The sequence below is a fragment of the Hemicordylus capensis genome, chromosome 1 (genome assembly GCF_027244095.1).
Source record: "Hemicordylus capensis ecotype Gifberg chromosome 1, rHemCap1.1.pri, whole genome shotgun sequence".
Lineage (NCBI taxonomy): Eukaryota > Metazoa > Chordata > Lepidosauria > Squamata > Cordylidae > Hemicordylus > Hemicordylus capensis.
This window is the reverse complement of record NC_069657.1, coordinates 351,046,597-351,064,097: the sequence shown is the minus strand read 5'-3', so window position 1 is coordinate 351,064,097 and position 17,501 is coordinate 351,046,597.

Below are 17,501 nucleotides of genomic sequence, written 5' to 3'. Positions count from 1 at the left end.
AGTGATAGATAATTATAGGCTGGTCTCTAATATCCCAAGGTTGGGCAAGGTGATTGAGAGAGTGGTGGCTAACCAGTTCTAGGCAGTTTTGGAGGAAACCGATTATCTAGACCCCTTTCAAACTGGCTATAGAGCGGGCTATGGGGTTGTGTCTGCCTTGGATGGCCTGATAGATGACTTGTACAAGGGAATCGACAAAGAGGGTGTGACTCTGTTGATTCTTTTGGATCTCTCTGTGGCGTTCAATACAATCGACCATGGCATCTTTCTGGATCGCCTGGGGGAGTTGGGGATAGGAGGCACTGCTTTGCAGTGGTTCCGCTCCTATCTCTTAAGCAGATTCCTGATAGTGGAGCTTTGTGATGGTTGTTCTTAAAAACAGGAGCTATTATATGGAGTCCCTCAGGGCTCCAGTCTGTCACCAGTGCGTTTTAACATCTACATGAAACTGCTGGGTGAGGTCATCAGGAGATTTGGTGCAGGGTGTTATAAGTATGCTTATGACACCCAAATCTATTCCTCCTCCTCCTCCTCCTCCTCCTCCTCCTCCTCCTCCTCAAATGGCACTCACTCCCTAAATTCCTGCCTATGGGCAGTAATGGGCTGGATGAGGGATAACAAATTGAAGCTGAAGCCAAGCAAAATGGAGGTGCTCATTATGGGGGATTGGAATCTGAGGGATGAGTTAGATCTTCCTGTGCTGGGTGGGGTGACACTCCCCCAGAAGAAACAGGTACACAGCTTGGGAGTGCTCTTGGATCCAGGCCTTACCCTGATATCTCAGTCAGAGGTTATGGCCAGGAGCGCTTTCCATCAAAATTGGTTGATTCGACAGCTGCATTCATTCCTTGAAGAAAACGATCTCAGAACAGTGGTGCCTTCGCTGGTAACCTCCAGGCTTGACTATTGCAATGCACTCTACATGGGACTGCCTTTGTATGTAGTTCAGAAAATTCAGTTATTTCAAAATGCCACAGCTAGATTGGTCTCTGGGGCAACCCAGAGAGACCATATTATGCCTGTTTTAAAACAGTTGCACAGGCTGCCGATAAGTTTCTGGGCAAAATACAAAGTGCTGGTTATTAAACTTAAAGCCCTGAATGGCTTGGGTCTGGGCTACCTAAGGGAGCGCCTTCTTCTGTATGATCCCCATTGCACATTGAGGTCATCTGGAGAGGTCCATCTCCAGTTACCATCAGTACGTCCGGTGGTGACTCGGAACTGGGCCTTCTCTGTAACTGCTCCTGGCCTATGGAATGCACTCCTGGCATATGTTTAGGCTTGCTGTCGGCCTTTAAGAGAGCCCTAAAAACTTACTTGCTTGGCCTGGCCTTCCAAGGTTTTTAAATTGTTTTAAAGTATTTTATTTGGTTTTAAATTGTGTTAAAATTGTTTTTATGTTTGTTTTTATGTTTTTTTTAAACTAGTTGTACACTGCCCACAGCCTCTGGATGGGACAGTTTACAAATGTAATAAATAATAATAATAGAAAGTAATAGAAAGAATGATATAGCAGCTCATTAAAAAGCTGATATAGCAGCTCATTAAAAAGTAAACCAAATGGAGGCAAAGTCTTTAATATGCATATGAAACATATACAGAGTCCAAGGGACCACAGAAAGAGTTGAACTGTAAGGCATTTTACTAGGCTTGGATTCATGCAACTATGCCATTCTCCGTAGCAACAACAATGAGCCTGTGTTCCTCTTCTTTGTGGTATCTTTTTCTCCTACTCGCAAGCTGCACTCATCGATGAGGGCAAAGTTTGCCTACAATAAGCACATCTAAATTCACTTTGGGAGAGCACACAACACTTAGCCCAAACAGCTATTATCTAAAGACCACCTGCCACGGGGAAGTCTCAGCAAAGCAGAATTTGACAGACATTCCCGGTCTGCAACAGAACAAGGATGCTGCACTTCTCAGCAGGCTGGGAAATGTCAGTGGATCCATCACCCTGTACCATGGGGAAAGCTACCTGGCATTGACTGCAGGCTGGACAGAAGGGAAAGGGCTCAACATGGCAGGGCCAGCATGTGATTAAGCCGGGTAAATCAGCACAGCAACTCCCCACACTTTTGGTCCAGTTTTTTTTTTAAGCGAACACCACAGCATGGCTATTAATGTTTATCCTCCTTAAAATACACATGAGATATGTCAAGCCTGGATTTGTCTCCATAGACATTTTTGTCAGGAGGCATGGAGCTAAAAATACAGACGTCACGAACACTTCATGTTTAATGTGGTTCTTGTGCATTTTCGGTCAGAGAGAGAGAGAGAGAGAGAATTGGAAGGAGTCTTCTAGGCCATGTAGTCCAGCCCCTTTCCTAGTGCATAGAATTCAGAGCCAAGGCATACTTAATAGATGGCTGTCCAACCTAGTTTAATTGTTTAATTGTTTAGCTGCTCCTGCTGGCAAACTCACGGCACAAGAGTACACTAGCCTAGTAATGTTGGATTTGTGTAGGTTGCACAAATTTTGCAAATGCAAAAATTGTGCAAACTGTGTTACACAAGAGTAAGCTAATTATTTCCATTGGGCTTAGTCTTGTGTAGCTCAATTTGCAAAAATTTTGTGTTTGCACAGCTGGTGCAACTTATGCAAATTCAAAGTTACTAGGCTGATGTATTCTTGTGCAGTATGTCAGCCACCATTAGGAACTTTTTGCTAATGTTCAGCTGAAGATTCTCCTCCTGTAGTTTAGTTCATTTGATTTAGTCTGGTCCACAGGCGCAGCAAAGAACAAATCTTTGTCCTCTCCTGTGCACCAGAGCTGTCATAACCTGTCCGCACCCTTCTGCTCTTCTCCAGCATCCTACAGGGGCTGGACAACATGTTCCTTCAACCTCCATCATAGGGCTTATTTTCTGGACTCCTGACCATTGTTGTTGCCCTCCTCTGAATCTATGCCAATTTATCTCTATTCTTCTCAAAGTGCAGTACCCAGAACTGGATACAGTACTCCAAATGAGGTTTCACTACTGAAAAATAAAGTAGGTAGATTATTTCTCAAGACCTGAAAAGTATTGTTCTATTCTGCAATATGTATCTGATTGGTTTTTCCCCTGTATGAAGAATTTTATATTTGTCTCTGCTGAATATCATTTTGTCAGTTTCAGCTAGTTTCCCATTCTTTCAGTTATTTTGAATTTTATTCCTGTCTTCTGAGGTGTTCGCTATTCTAGTTTTGTGTCCAATTGAATAAGGTGGGGTGGGGGGACAAATGTTCTTGGGCCCCTAGAACATAAAGACATAAGAACCAGCCCTGCTGGATCAGACCCAAGGCCTATCTAATCCAGCATCCTGTTTCCCACAGTGGCCCACCAGATGCCTCTGAGAAGTCCACAGCAAGAGGTGAGGGCATGGCCTCTCTCTTGCTCTTGCTCCCCTGCAACTGGGTCTTCGCGATAAGCTTGGGCTGCTGCTTGTGTACCAGCCGCCCCGCCCTCAGCCCTTCCTGAGCTTCTCGACCTTGCTGTGAGCCTGCTGGTTACTAACCTCAGATTTGTGATTCTGGGGGATATCAACCTGTCGGCCCTGGGTGAGGGTTCGATGATGGCCCGGGATTTCATGGCCTCCATGGCAGCCATGGGGTTTTCGAAAATTATTTCGGGCCCAACTCATGTTGGCGGTCACACTTTGGACCTGGTTTTTGTCTCAGAGAAGTGGTGACATGATCTTATTGGGAGACTTATCCATCAGTCCCTTGCCGTGATCTGGTCACTCCCTAATTCGTTTGTGGATCGCTTCCACTCCTTCCCTTCGCAGGGGCACTAGGCCTATTAGGATGGTCCGTCCTAGAAGCCTTATGGATCCTGATGGTTTTCAGAGGGTGCTTGGAGTCCCAGCAACCTGGTAGGCAACTTGCCAGTGCTACCCGTTGAGGCCTGGAACATCAGGGCTACGAGGGTGCTTGACAAGATTGCTCCTGAGCCACCTCTTAGGGCTTGTGGATCTTGGCTTCCTTGGTTCTCTGAGGAGCTTCAAGAGAGGAAGCGAGTCAAAAGACGTCTAGAGCGCCGCTGGAGGAATACTAAGACAGAAGCCAGCCGAGCATGGTTGCTTGCCCATGTTCAGGAGTATACAGTGGCAATAAGGATGGCGAAATCTACTCATTTCTCCATGCTTATTGTGTCAGCGGATTCCCGTCCAGCGGCCTTTTCCCGAATCACCTGTTCTTTGCTGGGAAGGGTTGATTCTGGTGACCTTCCATCTGGCCACTGTGACATGTTTGCTAGGTTTTTCTGTGGTAAAGTTGCTCACCTTTGGTCGGAGTTGGATTCCAATTGCTCAGTATCAGTTGAGGTAATAGAGGCTGAGTCTTGTGATACTATCTGGGATACCTTTGAGCTTGTTGAGGCTGATGATGTGGACAGGATTCTCACCAATGTGGGCACAGTGACCTCTAGCCTGGACCCTTGTCCCTCCTGGCTCGTTAGGGCTGCGAGGGGGAATGTTTTGTCCCGGCTTTGGTAGACGGATAATTCCTCTCTTCGGGAGCCCTTAAAGAGGCAGTGGTCTACCCTCTTCTGAAGAAGCCTTCTCTCGACTGTGAAAATCTGGATAACTATCATCCAATCTCCAATCTTCCTTTTCTTGGTAAGATTCTGGAGAAGGTGGTTTATGCTCAGTTGATGAGAGTCCTGGAGTCCTCTCAGCTGGCCCTCCTTAGTGTCCCAAACCCTGGTGTTGTGCGCGGTGCCTGGGCCTGTAGGAGGGCCTTCTCTATGGCCGCCCCTCTTCATTGGAACACTCTTTCCCCCAGATTCATTCAGCCCACCCCCAGCTGCTTTTAAGGCCCTTCTCAAGACCCACCTGTTTTGCCAGGCATTTGCCCTTTATTGTTGTTGTTGTTCACCACCTAGAGTCTTTGGAGGAGGCGGTATATAAGAAAATTTTAACAAACAGGTATTCAGAGAGATCTTGCCTCTGAGGCTGGAGGTGGCCTACAACCACCAGACTAGTAGCCATTGATAGACCTGTCTTCTGTGAATTTGTCTAAGCCACTTTTGGAGCCATCCAAGCTAGTGGCCATCACCACATCCCATGGCAGATAATTCTATAGATTAACTATGAGCTGTGTGAAAAAGCATTTCCTTTTGTCGGTTCTAAATTTTCTGGTCTTCAGTTTCATGGGATGACACCTGGTTCTAGTGTTGTGAGAGAGGGAGAACAAATTATTTGTCCATTCCCTGTACTTCATGCATAATTGTATTGATCTCTATCATGTCTCCCCGTAGTTGTCTCTTTTCCATACTAAAAAGACCCAGATGCTGTAGCCTTGCTTCATAAGGAAGGTGCTCCAGGCCCATGATTATTTTGGTTGCCCTCTTCTGCACCTTTTCCAGTTTTAAAATGTCCTTTGTAAGTTACAGTGACATTACTCCAAATATGCATTACTCCAAATATGGCTAGGAATGTGTGAACTGGTTCGCTCTAAAACCGGTTCTAGATAGAAACCCCAGCTCGAAGGTTCTAGGTCAAGCCTGAACTCCAAAATAAAAAATAGAGTTTGTTCTAGGTCAAACTGGACCGAGCCCAGCTCTAATAGAGCTGGTTCTAGCAGACTCGAACCTCCATTTTGACTAAAAGAGAGATTGTCATCAATTTTGTGACACTTGTGTCACTTAGAGCGATTGGCTGTGCTGCGGATCCCATGTGCCTTGTCCTTTGTGTGGCTTTGTCAGCTTGTCACTCAGGGGCACCTGTCACGCTATTGACCAGTGAGGAGGGACAAGGACATGCTCCAGGAGGGTTATTCAAAGTAAGTTAAAGAACCACCTCGTAGCTTGGAATCTCTCTTTTTCTGCTGCTCTCTGCTGCTTCTGGGGTGTCTCTCTGCTGCTGAGGAGCTAATACCACTACTGCTGCTGCTGCTTTGGAAATTGGTAAGGCAACCTTCCCTTGCTTGTGGTGGTCTCCAAAGAGAGGTTGAATGACTCCTGCTTCCCCCCCGCCGCCCACTCAATTTTTATTTTATTTTAAATAATATTTTAGTATTTTATTTCCTGGCTGGCTGCAATGTAGTGTGCTTAATTAATTGTCTCCTATTAGCAAGTATGAGGCTGCCAGTTTGAATCCCCGCTGGTATGTTTTCCCAGACCTATATTGGGCAGCAGCGATATAGGACGATGCTGAAAGGCATCATCTGATACTGTGCAGGAGATGGCAATGGTAAACCCCACCGGTATTCTACCAAAGAAAACCGCATCTGCTCTGTGGTTGCCAGAAGCTGACACTGACTCAATGGCACACTTTACCTTTACCTATTTGAAAGCGGTTTTCTGTGGGGCCCTTTATTTATTTTTTCAGTATAAACAATATTTATTTTATTTCCTGGCTTGAATTAAAAAAAAAATAAAGACACGCCCCCCGGCTGCCTGTTATTATTATTTCTTGTTTACACAGTCAGACAGGTGTTATTGACTGGTTTGTTTTATCCAGACATAGAGTCCTTCCCAAGGACCTGGGATGGCTGAATTTTATTGTCAATTGTTATAGATATCGTCGCAGAATATAGGCTGTTCCCTGTAAAGCTGCTTTTTGTAATTGGCTGATGGTGATTTCTGTGGCCCCTATGGTGTTGAGGTGCTCTTCAAGTTGTTTTGGAATTGCACCTAGGGTGCCAATGACCACTGGGATTATTTTGGTCTTTTTCTGCCACAGCCTTTCAATTTCAATCTGTAGATCTTTGTATTTGGTGATTTTTTCTATTTCTTTTTCTTCTATTCTGCTATCCCCTGGTATTGCTATGTCAATTATTTTCACTTGTTTTTCTTTCTTCTTGACTACAGTTATATCTGGTGTATTGTGTGGCAGATGTTTGTCTGTTTGTAGTCGGAAGTCCCATAATATTCTTACATCTTCATTTTCTACAACTTTTTCAATTTGATGGTCCCACCATTTTTTGGCTACAGGTAGCTTGTATTTTTTGCAGATGGTCCAGTGTATCATCCCTGCTACCTTGTCATGCCTTTGTTTGTAGTCAGTCTGTGCGATCTTTTTACAACAGCTGATTAGGTGGTCCACTGTTTCATCTGCTTCTTTACAAAGGCAGCACTTGCTGTTTGTTGTGGATTTTTTGACTTTTGTTCTTATTGCATTTGTTCTTAGTGCCTGTTCTTGCGCAGCCAGTATTAAACCCTCTGTTTCTTTCTTCAAGTTGCCATTCTTAAGCCATTGCCAGGTCTTGGAGATGTCTGATTTTCCAGTTATATTGTGCAAACATTGACCATGCAGGGGCTTATTTTTCCATTTTTCTGCTCGGTTCTTGACTTTTTCTTTCTTGTAGGCCTGCTTTGTTTCATTGGTGTTGAATAGTTTCGCGTTATTGACCATTTGAAGTGCATCTTCTTCACTGTCCTTGATATATTCTTCAAGGCCTCTTTTCTCCTGCTCTACTGTTTGATGGACTTGCAGCATTCCTCTTCCACCTGAGCTGCGAGGGAGGTATAGCCTATCGACATCACTGCGGGGGTGCAGAGCATGATTGATGGTCATGATTTTCCTGGTCTTATGATCCAGCGTCTCTAGCTCTGCCTGGGTCCAGTCTATTATTCCTGCAGTGTATCTGATAACAGGTATAGCCCAGGTGTTTATGGCTTGTATGGTGTTCCCGCCATTGAGTTTGGACTTTAGGATTTTTCTAACTCTCCTGATGTATTCACTTCCAATTTTTCTTTTAACTTCAGTGTGTGCGATGTTATCAGCCTGGAGAATGCCCAAGTATTTGTAATGTTCTTTCTCTTCCAGGTTCTTGATCTTGCTTCCATTCGGCAGTTCTATTCCTTCTGTTTTTGTTATTTTTCCTCTGTTCATTATTAATGCAGCACACTTGTCTAGTCCAAACTCCATTGCTATATTGCTACTGAATATACGGACAGTGCTTAGCAGTGATTCAATTTCTGACTGGGACTTTCCATACAACTTCAGATCGTCCATGTACAGCAGATGGTTGATTTTACTTGATGTTTTAGATGTTTGGTATCCGAGGCCTGTTGTTGTTGTTGTTGTTATTGTTGTTGTTGTTGTTGCTGTTGTTATTGTTATTATTTATTAATTGCTTCCTATTTGAAAACACATTTTGATCTAGGAGGCCCTTTATTTTTTATTTTTTAAATTTAAACAATATTTCCTGCCTCGAATTTTTTTAAAAACAATTTTTAAGTATTTTCTTTCCTGGCTGCCTGTTATGTAGTGTGCTTAATTAATTGCTTGCTATTTGAAAGCACATTGCCTGCTCTAGAGGGCCCTTTATGTTAATTTTTTTAAAAAAAATTATTTCTTGGCTAGAATTTTTTTAAACATCAAGTATTTTATTTCCTGGCTGCTTGTAATGTGGTGTGCTTAATTAATGGTTTCCGATCTATTTATTTATTTATTTATTTATTATTTCTACATTTATATTCCATTCTTCCTCCAAGGAGTCCAGAGTGGTGTACAGTACATGGTTATGTTTATCCTCATAACAACCCTGTGAGGTAGGTTGGGCTGAGAGATAAGTGACTGGCCCAGAGTCACCCAGTGAGTTTCATGGCTGAATGGGGATTTAAACTTGGGTCTTTCCCGTCCTAGATATCTTAAAATGTCATTTTTAAGAATTGCTTTCTTGTTTTTAAATGCTGCTTTTTAAAATGTTTGGCTTGCTTTTTCTGAAACACTTGTGTCTAAATGCTTTTTCTGTAGTTTGTGTTACCTGGTGGTATTAGTAGGTTTGTGGTTTGCAATGTGTTTGTGATGTCTGCTTGTTTGGTTTGTGGCTTGCTGCAGCAGGCTTGCAGTCTTCTGTGGTTACTTTTTATCAGTTTGGATTGTGCCTCCTTGTCTTGGTCAGGTGAAGTTTGCAGTTTGTAGTTAGGTTTGTGGTTTTAGGCTAGGTTTGTAGTGTTTTTGTAGTTTCCATTATGGTCACTATGGTGGTTTTTGTGACTTTGCATTGGGTCTTTGTACAGGTTGCGCACCTAGAGGTGCCAAAGCAGGGTGTGTGGTGGGCCCCCATGGGTACCAATTAGTGTTGGATTATCTGATGGCCCATAGTTTCCACATAAGGGTTCATTATGTAGAATCTATGTGACATCAAAGAATCAAATCCCCTTTACTCATTATGGGAGAAATAATAATTTTAAATATAACTAAATATTGCCCCTTTGACTGATTGCTTTGTGAGTTGGGTGGTAGTTGGCACCCATGGGGGCCTACCACACACCCCACTTTGGTACCCCTGTGGGCTACCCATAGGGAATAATGGGCCAGTTTGATCCCCATTATTCCCCATGGAGAATATTTTAGAACTGGTTCTAGAGAGGGTCTAATTAGAACTGAATCACAGGCCAATTCTAACAGTTTAGAACCATAACTGGCAGAGCCAGTTTGGTTTGAATTAGAACCAAACCATAAAAATGGTTATATCTGGTAGGTTCTTTAGCTTTTTATAATTTTTAGTTTTTAGTTTTTAATATAACTTTTAATTTGAATGTAATAATGATTGTGGTTTTTAACCTGGCTTTTAATTTGTTTGTTCAATTTGGTTAATTTTATTATTTTTATTGTGTTTTGTATCTATTTTATTGTTGTGAGCTGCCCTGAGCAGTAGTGCACTGGAGAGGTGGGGTATATAATAAATAAATAAATAAACAAACAAACAAACCAGTTTTGTGCACATCCCTATATGTGGCTGCACCATAGATTTAAACAAGAGCATTATAATATTAGAATTTTTATTTTCAGTCTCTTTCCTTATGATCCCTAGCATGGAATTGGCCTTTTTCACAGCTGCTGTGCACTGAGTCAACACTTTCAACCAGCTGTCCACCATGAACCCAAGATTTATCTCCTGGTCAGTCACTGTCAGCTTAGACCCCATCAGTATATATGTTAAATTGGGGTGGTTTTTTTGCCACAATATGCATCACTTTACACTTGCTTACATTGAACTGCCTTTATTACTGCCCTCTGTTTCCTGTCCTTCACCCAGTTACCAGTCCACAACTGAACCTGTTTCCTTATCCCATAACTGCTAAGTTTACGCAAGATCCTTTGATGGGGAACTTTGTCAAAAACTTTTGGAAGTCCAAGTATACTATGTCAACTGGATCACCTTTATCCACATGCCTTGCAGAGCCATGCTAGTTCTCCTTCAGCAAGGCTTGTTGTGCTATATGTTTAACAATTTTATCCTTAAGAATGCTTTCCATCAATTTACCCAGCAGAGAAATTAAGGTAACCAGCAAGTAGTTTCCTGGATCCCCCCTGGATCCCTCTTGAAAATCAGTGTTATATTAGCGGCTTTCCAGTCCTTTGGTAAAGAGCCTGATTGTAGAGACAAATTATATATTGTTTCTAGGAGATTAGCAATCTCACGCAAATTCCTTCAGAACTCTTGATGGATGCCATATAGCCCTGGTGATTTGTTAACATTTCGTTTTTCAAGACAGTTTAGAACATCCTCTATTGTCACCTCAAATGGGCCCAATTCTTGTCACCTCTAATTGACCCAGCCTCCACGCCTGAGAAGCTGAGTTCCGGCGCAGGTATATGCTCAGTATCCTCTACCATCAAGACAGATGGGAAGAAGTCATTTAGTTTCTCTGCAATCTCCTTATCCTCCTTAATAATTCTTTTCACACACCCTCATCATCAAAGGGTCCGACTCCCTGGCAGGTTCTGATATATCTAAATAATTTTTTGTTATTCCCCTTGACACTTCTAGCTATATTTTCCTCTAAGTCTGTTTTTGCAACCCTTATTATCTCCTTGCATTTCTTTTGCCAGATTTTATGTTCCTTTTTTGTTCTCTTCATTTGGGCAGGACTCCCATTTTCTGAAAGAGGTCTTCTTCTCTTTTATGGCTTCCCTGACTCTACTTGTTAGCTATGCTGGTGTACTCCTGAACTTGGTGGTGCCTTTCCTCCTTCTTGGAACTGGATCACACAATGGCCACTTTTCCCCAGTGGTTCTGCTGTTCTGACATCTCACAACAGGGGCTGGACACCACTCAGGATTAAGTCCAAGGTCACCTTCTCTCTGGTTGGTTCTGTGGACAACTGTTCTAAGGCAGAGTCACTTAGCATGTCTAAAAATTTGGCTTCTCTGTCAATACCCATACCCCTGAATTTGCCCAGTCTATGTGAGGGTAATTGAAGTCACCTGTTATTACAGCACTGTCTCTCTTTGATGCATCTCTGATTTGCTTCTCCAACTCAAAGTCACTCTCAGCGTTTTGATCTGGAGGGTGATAGCATATCCCTACTAACACATTTCCTTTCAGTTCTGTATTGTCACCTATAATCTTTCTGTGGAAGACTCTGGTCCTCCTAGTTTCTCTAACTTGTTAGATTCTTCTTTCCCTTCTTTAACACACAGTGCTACTCCACCCTGATCCACCCTTCCCTGTCCTTTCTGTAGAGTTTATATCCAGGAATAACAGTGTCCCACCGGTTTTCATCGTTTCACCAGGTTTCCGTTATGCCCACTACATGTATGTTTTCATTAGCAACCAAGCACTCCAGATTGCCTATCTTGACTCAGAGACTTCTGGTATTAGTTTATAGACACTTGCACTCCAAGTCTCTTACCTGGCATTGACATATGCTATCTCCTTCTCTGTCATTTGACCTTTTTGACCAGCTGACATGTGTTTCCATCTCCTCTACTGGTTCTTCTCTGTTTCCTTCTGGTTTATCTGAAACATCTGCACCCTCACACCTTAGGGGATTTTGCTTGCTGAACCAGATACTATCCAGTTCCTTTTGGCAATCCCCCAGGAGTCATTTTAAAAGCTGCTCTGTGACCTTTTTGATTTTAAGTGCTTGCAGTTTGGTTCCATCTTGGTTCAAGTGGAGCCCGTCCCTTTTGTACAGGCTTTGCTTACCCCAGTACCTAACAAATCCAATCCCCTCCTTCCAGCACCACCATCTTATCCATGCATTGAAACCCCTCAGCAATACCAGTCTCACTGGGCCTGTGCGTGGAACCTGTGCCTGTGTGACCCCTGTGTCAGAGAATGCTACCTGGGTGTCCTGGACTTCAATATGCTATCTAGCAGCCTAAATTTGATTTCCAGGACCTCCTGACTGCATTTCCCAATGTCGGTGGTGCTCATGTGCACCATGACAGCTGACTCCTCCCTAGCACTGCCTAACAGTCTAGCAGACAATGTGTGACATCTTGAACCAGTCAGCCAACCCTGAAGGAGCCATCCTGAAGGAGGGTTGGCTGGCAGACATCTTGCTCTTTGCTCCCCCACTTGGGCCTCTCTGAAAGGGGGAGGGCAGGGTGCCATGTTCACTTTTTGTCCTATGCCCCACTCCAACCTTGCTATGCCCTTGAGGACTGCTTCTACCCTTCATCTAAGTCAGGCCCGCACAACTTCAGCCCTCCTGCGGATGTTGGCCTACAGCTCCCATGATCCCTGGCTATTGGCCACAGTGGCTAGGAATTATGGGAGCTGTAGTCCAAATCAGCTGGGGGACCAAAGTTGAGCAAGCTTGATCTAAGTCAATGATATAAATGTTAGAGATTACCGGGCCCAGAATAGAACCCTGCAGGACACAACCCAGACCCTGGACACAATCCTGCAGTGAAAAAACACCCCCCACTCCTTTTGATGAAGAACCTTTGATGAGCACTGTTTGAGTTTGCTTTTGCAGCCATTTATAGATTCACTTGACAACATTATCATCTTGTCCACATTTGACCAGTTTCGTGACCAAAATATCACGGGGAACTCTGTCAAATGCTTTCATGAAATCAAGATAAATCACATTCATTGTGTAGTCCAACATGGTTTACATATTTTCACATGTGTGTGTTTTTTGTTTCCTTTCTCAATAGCTCCTCCTCCTATTAATATTTATATATCGCTCTTCAGCAAAATTCTCAAAGCGGTTTACATAGCTATCAAATCTTTTTTACCTTCCTGTACTAGGAGTACATACTCTGTGCATTTGTATATAGACATTGCAAGCCACAGATATTGCCTTTATTGCTATTTTATTGGGGGATTTGTCAAACAACCCAACAGTTCACCCATGTTCTCCTATAGCACATAAGTCTTTATCGTTGGTACTTTCCTTTGGACTTACTTTTGGGCTTTTGTCTATATCCTCCATGGGATTAGTTTAACATTCTCTTATATGTGCATATATTCCCCTTGACATCTGAAACTTCCCTAAGAATAAGTTGCTCTACTTGGAGTATTAGCTTTTATGTACTTTTAGTTGGATACAGACTGAGGAATGCAAAAGATATCCTAGAGGAGATAGAGGAGAAATAATTCTTTGGGCCAAATAACCAATAAAACACATGAAAAAGACATCTTTAACCCCGAGTAATCTGTCAAGCTCAGGATGTTCTAAATAAGGGTAGTACTACTTCAGCACTTAGGTTTCAACAGGGTAAAGGTATACAAGAGAGGACAGAAAGCAGTTCACAAAAGTATATTCAACTTGTAATTTAACTTTTAGGTGCTGTTTCCAAAAAAGAAGATGGGCATTAATTCAGTCTTTATTTTTTAAAATTAGATTATGTAGCTGAGGCCTCTTTGATTATAGCAAGTGTTGAACAAATTAAGTATTTCCTTTTAAAACATGTCTACCAGAAGGAAATGATTTGTAATCAACAACAGGGAACACACTGCCCAGGTGCTGATGTCATTATAAGGTATCTCTGTCCCTACTCCACATCAATGGTTGCTGACCCAGAGTAGGGCAATACACATCATAATGATGGCAAGACACTGGATAAGTTGTGCTAGATGTAGGGAAGTTGGGTAACTTGATACAGGTCTGCCTTTGTCTTGAGCAGCCCTGCATTCTTTGTAATGTGTAGTTTTACCCTAAAGACTGCAGTAACAGTTTGCATCATGTTTATATTCAGTACCTTATTGTGTCTTTTCTGTTTGCTTTCTGGGCACACCAGAATAAACTGAACACCATGGGCTTGTGAAAAGAAGAGAAAAAACTACTAGCTGTATACACCCATTTTATTCAGGTAGCATTCAGTAAAACCCATTCATTAGCTCAAGCAGGTATACCATGCCCCTTTGGGGGGGGGAAGCGGGGAAACAGAGATGTAAAAACTCCTTTGAGATATCAAAAGACACCAACAAATCTGAAAATACACAGAACAGTAATCATTTGAACCCATGTGACAATGAAATTGTTGTCTCCCCAAAGGAAAAGTTTATTGCTTCTAACACAAGACAGCAAACCCATGTGAGTTAATGAAAAATCAACAGCATTCCAGCCACAGGTTCAGATAAGGTACTTGCAGCTGCATTTGTGCCAGAAGTCAGTTATGCCAGAAACAAGCCAAAAAAAAGGGGGGGGAGAACAGTGACTGTAAGGATATGCAGGGGGGAAACACAAACACACACATTTTGGAAAGAAGTTTAGCCAAAGAAAGAACAAAGAAATTTGACATTTGGAGAAGAGATTTTTGTTGTATTCATACATAATTCAGCTGATCAGAATAAATTAGTTTTAAAACCTCAATAAATATTTGTGGAATGGTTTTGGCAGCAAGTAGAGTTTGCTTTTAGACCAAAGGCAAGTCTGAAACAAGCCTTGTGCTGCTAAGCCTCCATTCAAAACCTAAGGGTCAGCTCTCTCATCCCCAAGACCATATTGCGATAGGACTGGTGCTGAGAATCCATGAATCTGCAAAACAGTCTTACAAAAAGAAGCAATGTTTTAAGAGCTCTGTAGGGCTGAGTATCAGTTTCATGTGAATATGTCCTGTTAAAAATTAAAATTATTTCCCAGAACTTAGATAACATTTCTTCTCAGAGAACAAAACAAAACAAACAAAACCCACTCTCCTATATTTGATACTATACGCACAAGTCAGCCCAGGGTAAGGAATAGTGATCAATAAATGCAATTATTTTTGAGAAAACAGTTCATGAAATGTGGAGAGAGAGGGAGGAAAAACTCTGAAACCCTTTGTTGGAGTAACTTTGCCAAAGTAAACTTCCTCTGAAATCTGAATGAACAGTTTATTACTATCTAGATATTTAAGTTTAATTGGAATGGTGCAGCACTGGGATCTTAGGAGGAAAGGCTGTACACTCAGGGTCATGATATCTTCAAATAAAAATGAACAGAGAGAACTACTAAGAATTCTGCATCCAACAACACTACTACTACATTTTTTATCTCAGCCTTCATCAAGGAGCTCAGAATAGTGTACCCCACCCTGAATTTTTTTCATCAGAATCACCCCTGTGAGGTGGGTTAGGTTAAGAGATGGTGTTTGGTCTAAGTTTCATGGATGAGCAGGGGTTTGAACTTAGGTCTCTCCAGTACTAATTCAACATTGCATCCACATCATACTAGTTCTCTTCCCATCTCCACCTCAGTTACTTTGCCGCAATTGCTGCAGTAGTATGACTAATATGCCCAAGTTTCCTTGCATCGATGAATAATGGTTTCATTCTTCTTCTTTTTTTTAAAAAAAAGGTTATTTCTAAAACTTTGTCAAGAAAACAGACACTTTCATAGTGTTTATATAATGGAAGGGGTTGTCAAAATAGTTCATGGCAAATTATTTTTTAAAATGTGCTGTATTGAGTATTTGGAGAAAAACAGCTTCCAGTATTTATTACTTGCTGTTAAAGTAAGTGCTTGCAAATTAAGTTAATATGTGGTTTAAACTCTTCCTCCATGTAAATAGGTTCAGTTTTATACTTCCTTACATCAGACAGGGAGGTATTCCATTTGGAAGAACATTAGAACTACAATAAATCATTCAATCTTCCAAAGTGGTTAGCTGTGCTTTTGAAAAATCATTGGTTTTCTAGTTGGTTTTCTGTCACCAGTTAGAAATGTACACTTCTGAGCAAATACCCGTAGTGGCTAGAGTACTCCCCAGACCCATAGCAGGAGGTGGGGCTAGGGTGCACCCCTTCTTTTTAAATAACTGAATGTTGCTTGAATGTGGGCTTTAAAAGGCTAGATAAGCTGTCCCCTACTGTTTTGCTCCCCTAAACCTTTAGGCTGGCAATGGGTCTATTGCTTTCTGAGTAAGCAAAAAAGTAAACAGGGGAGCTCTTTATGGCTCACCCATCCACTGAGCTGTAGGACAACCATCCAAACAAACTGGTTCACAGGCACAAATCCAGAGGCACAGGGTGGGCTTTGATATCACAATTGAAGTCAGTCTACTTCGTCTCAAATTGAAAACATTACCCTATGAATGTGTGTACGAAGTCAAAAGTATAGCAGGCCTATGAAGCTCTTGACTCAGAGGTAAAATATTATACGCTCTTTTTGTGTTTGCAAATAGTCAGCTTGTTGCTCTACCAAATACATTGGTCTCCAAGGGGGCCAGCATGCTTCATGTATACTAAATCCAATGATGAAGAGAGCTGGTCTTGTGGTAGTAAGCATGACTTGTCCCCTTAGCTAAGCAGGCTCTATCCTGGTTGCATATGAATGGGAGACTAGAAGTGTGAGTACTGCAAGATTTTCCCCTCGGGGGATGGAGCCGCTCTGGGAAGAGCAGAAGGTTTCAAGTTCCCTCCCTGGCTTCTCCAAGACAGGGCTGAGAGAGATTCCTGCCTGCAACCTTGGAGAAGCTGCTGCCAGCCTGTGAAGACAATACTGAGCTAGATAGATCCATGGTCTGACTCAGTATATGGCAGCTTCCTATGTTCCTGTCATCAGATGATCGTAATCACTGATTACACTTAATAACATAAGTACATGCTTTGACTAAACTGAAAGAAGAAGGCAAATGTTTTGACTGGTCTGGATGGAAAGACTGAAAGAATGAATCCTAGACTCCATTTTATAAGCAGAGTAGAGAAAGAGGTCTTATTTGCTTTCATACTGGATTTTAAAGTCTAAATTGAAAGAAATTGACAGAGACAATAGTTTTCAAGTGGGATGAAACAAAGCTGCACAGGCGGTAGTAATCATATTTTTGTAATGCTTTGCATATTTGCTTTTACTGGCTGCCCTTCTTACTATGCTCCTTCTAATACCAGGAAGCACATGGAGCTTCCTTTCCATCTGGCTACTGAACAGGAAATGTTTAAAGTCTTGAAAAACATGGAAGCGTTGGTGAGGGACAAACAAATCCTGGTGCTCACTGAGACTATGTGATTGCTTTATCCATCCTGGCTGACTCCCCACCACCACCACCACCACACACACACACACTTTAAAAAAAAGAAAAGAGATCGGTGTTGAAATCTAGTTTCAGAGAAACCACGCACTATATTTCATGCTCTGCCAGGGTCATATTCATTTCAGCAACCCATCTATCCCACCTTTTCTATTTCCTTTCTTTGATGTGCTAATGTGTTTGATCTATTTCTAGAAAACATGATTTTGAAATATATGATTTTGAAATATTTTATAAATATATAAACATGCTTCTGGATTGCAAAATCTATCTATCTATCTATCTATCTATCTATCTATCTATCTATCTATCTATCTATCTATCTATCCACACAATCCACAGCACATTTAAAATACCTCTGATAGGACAGCCA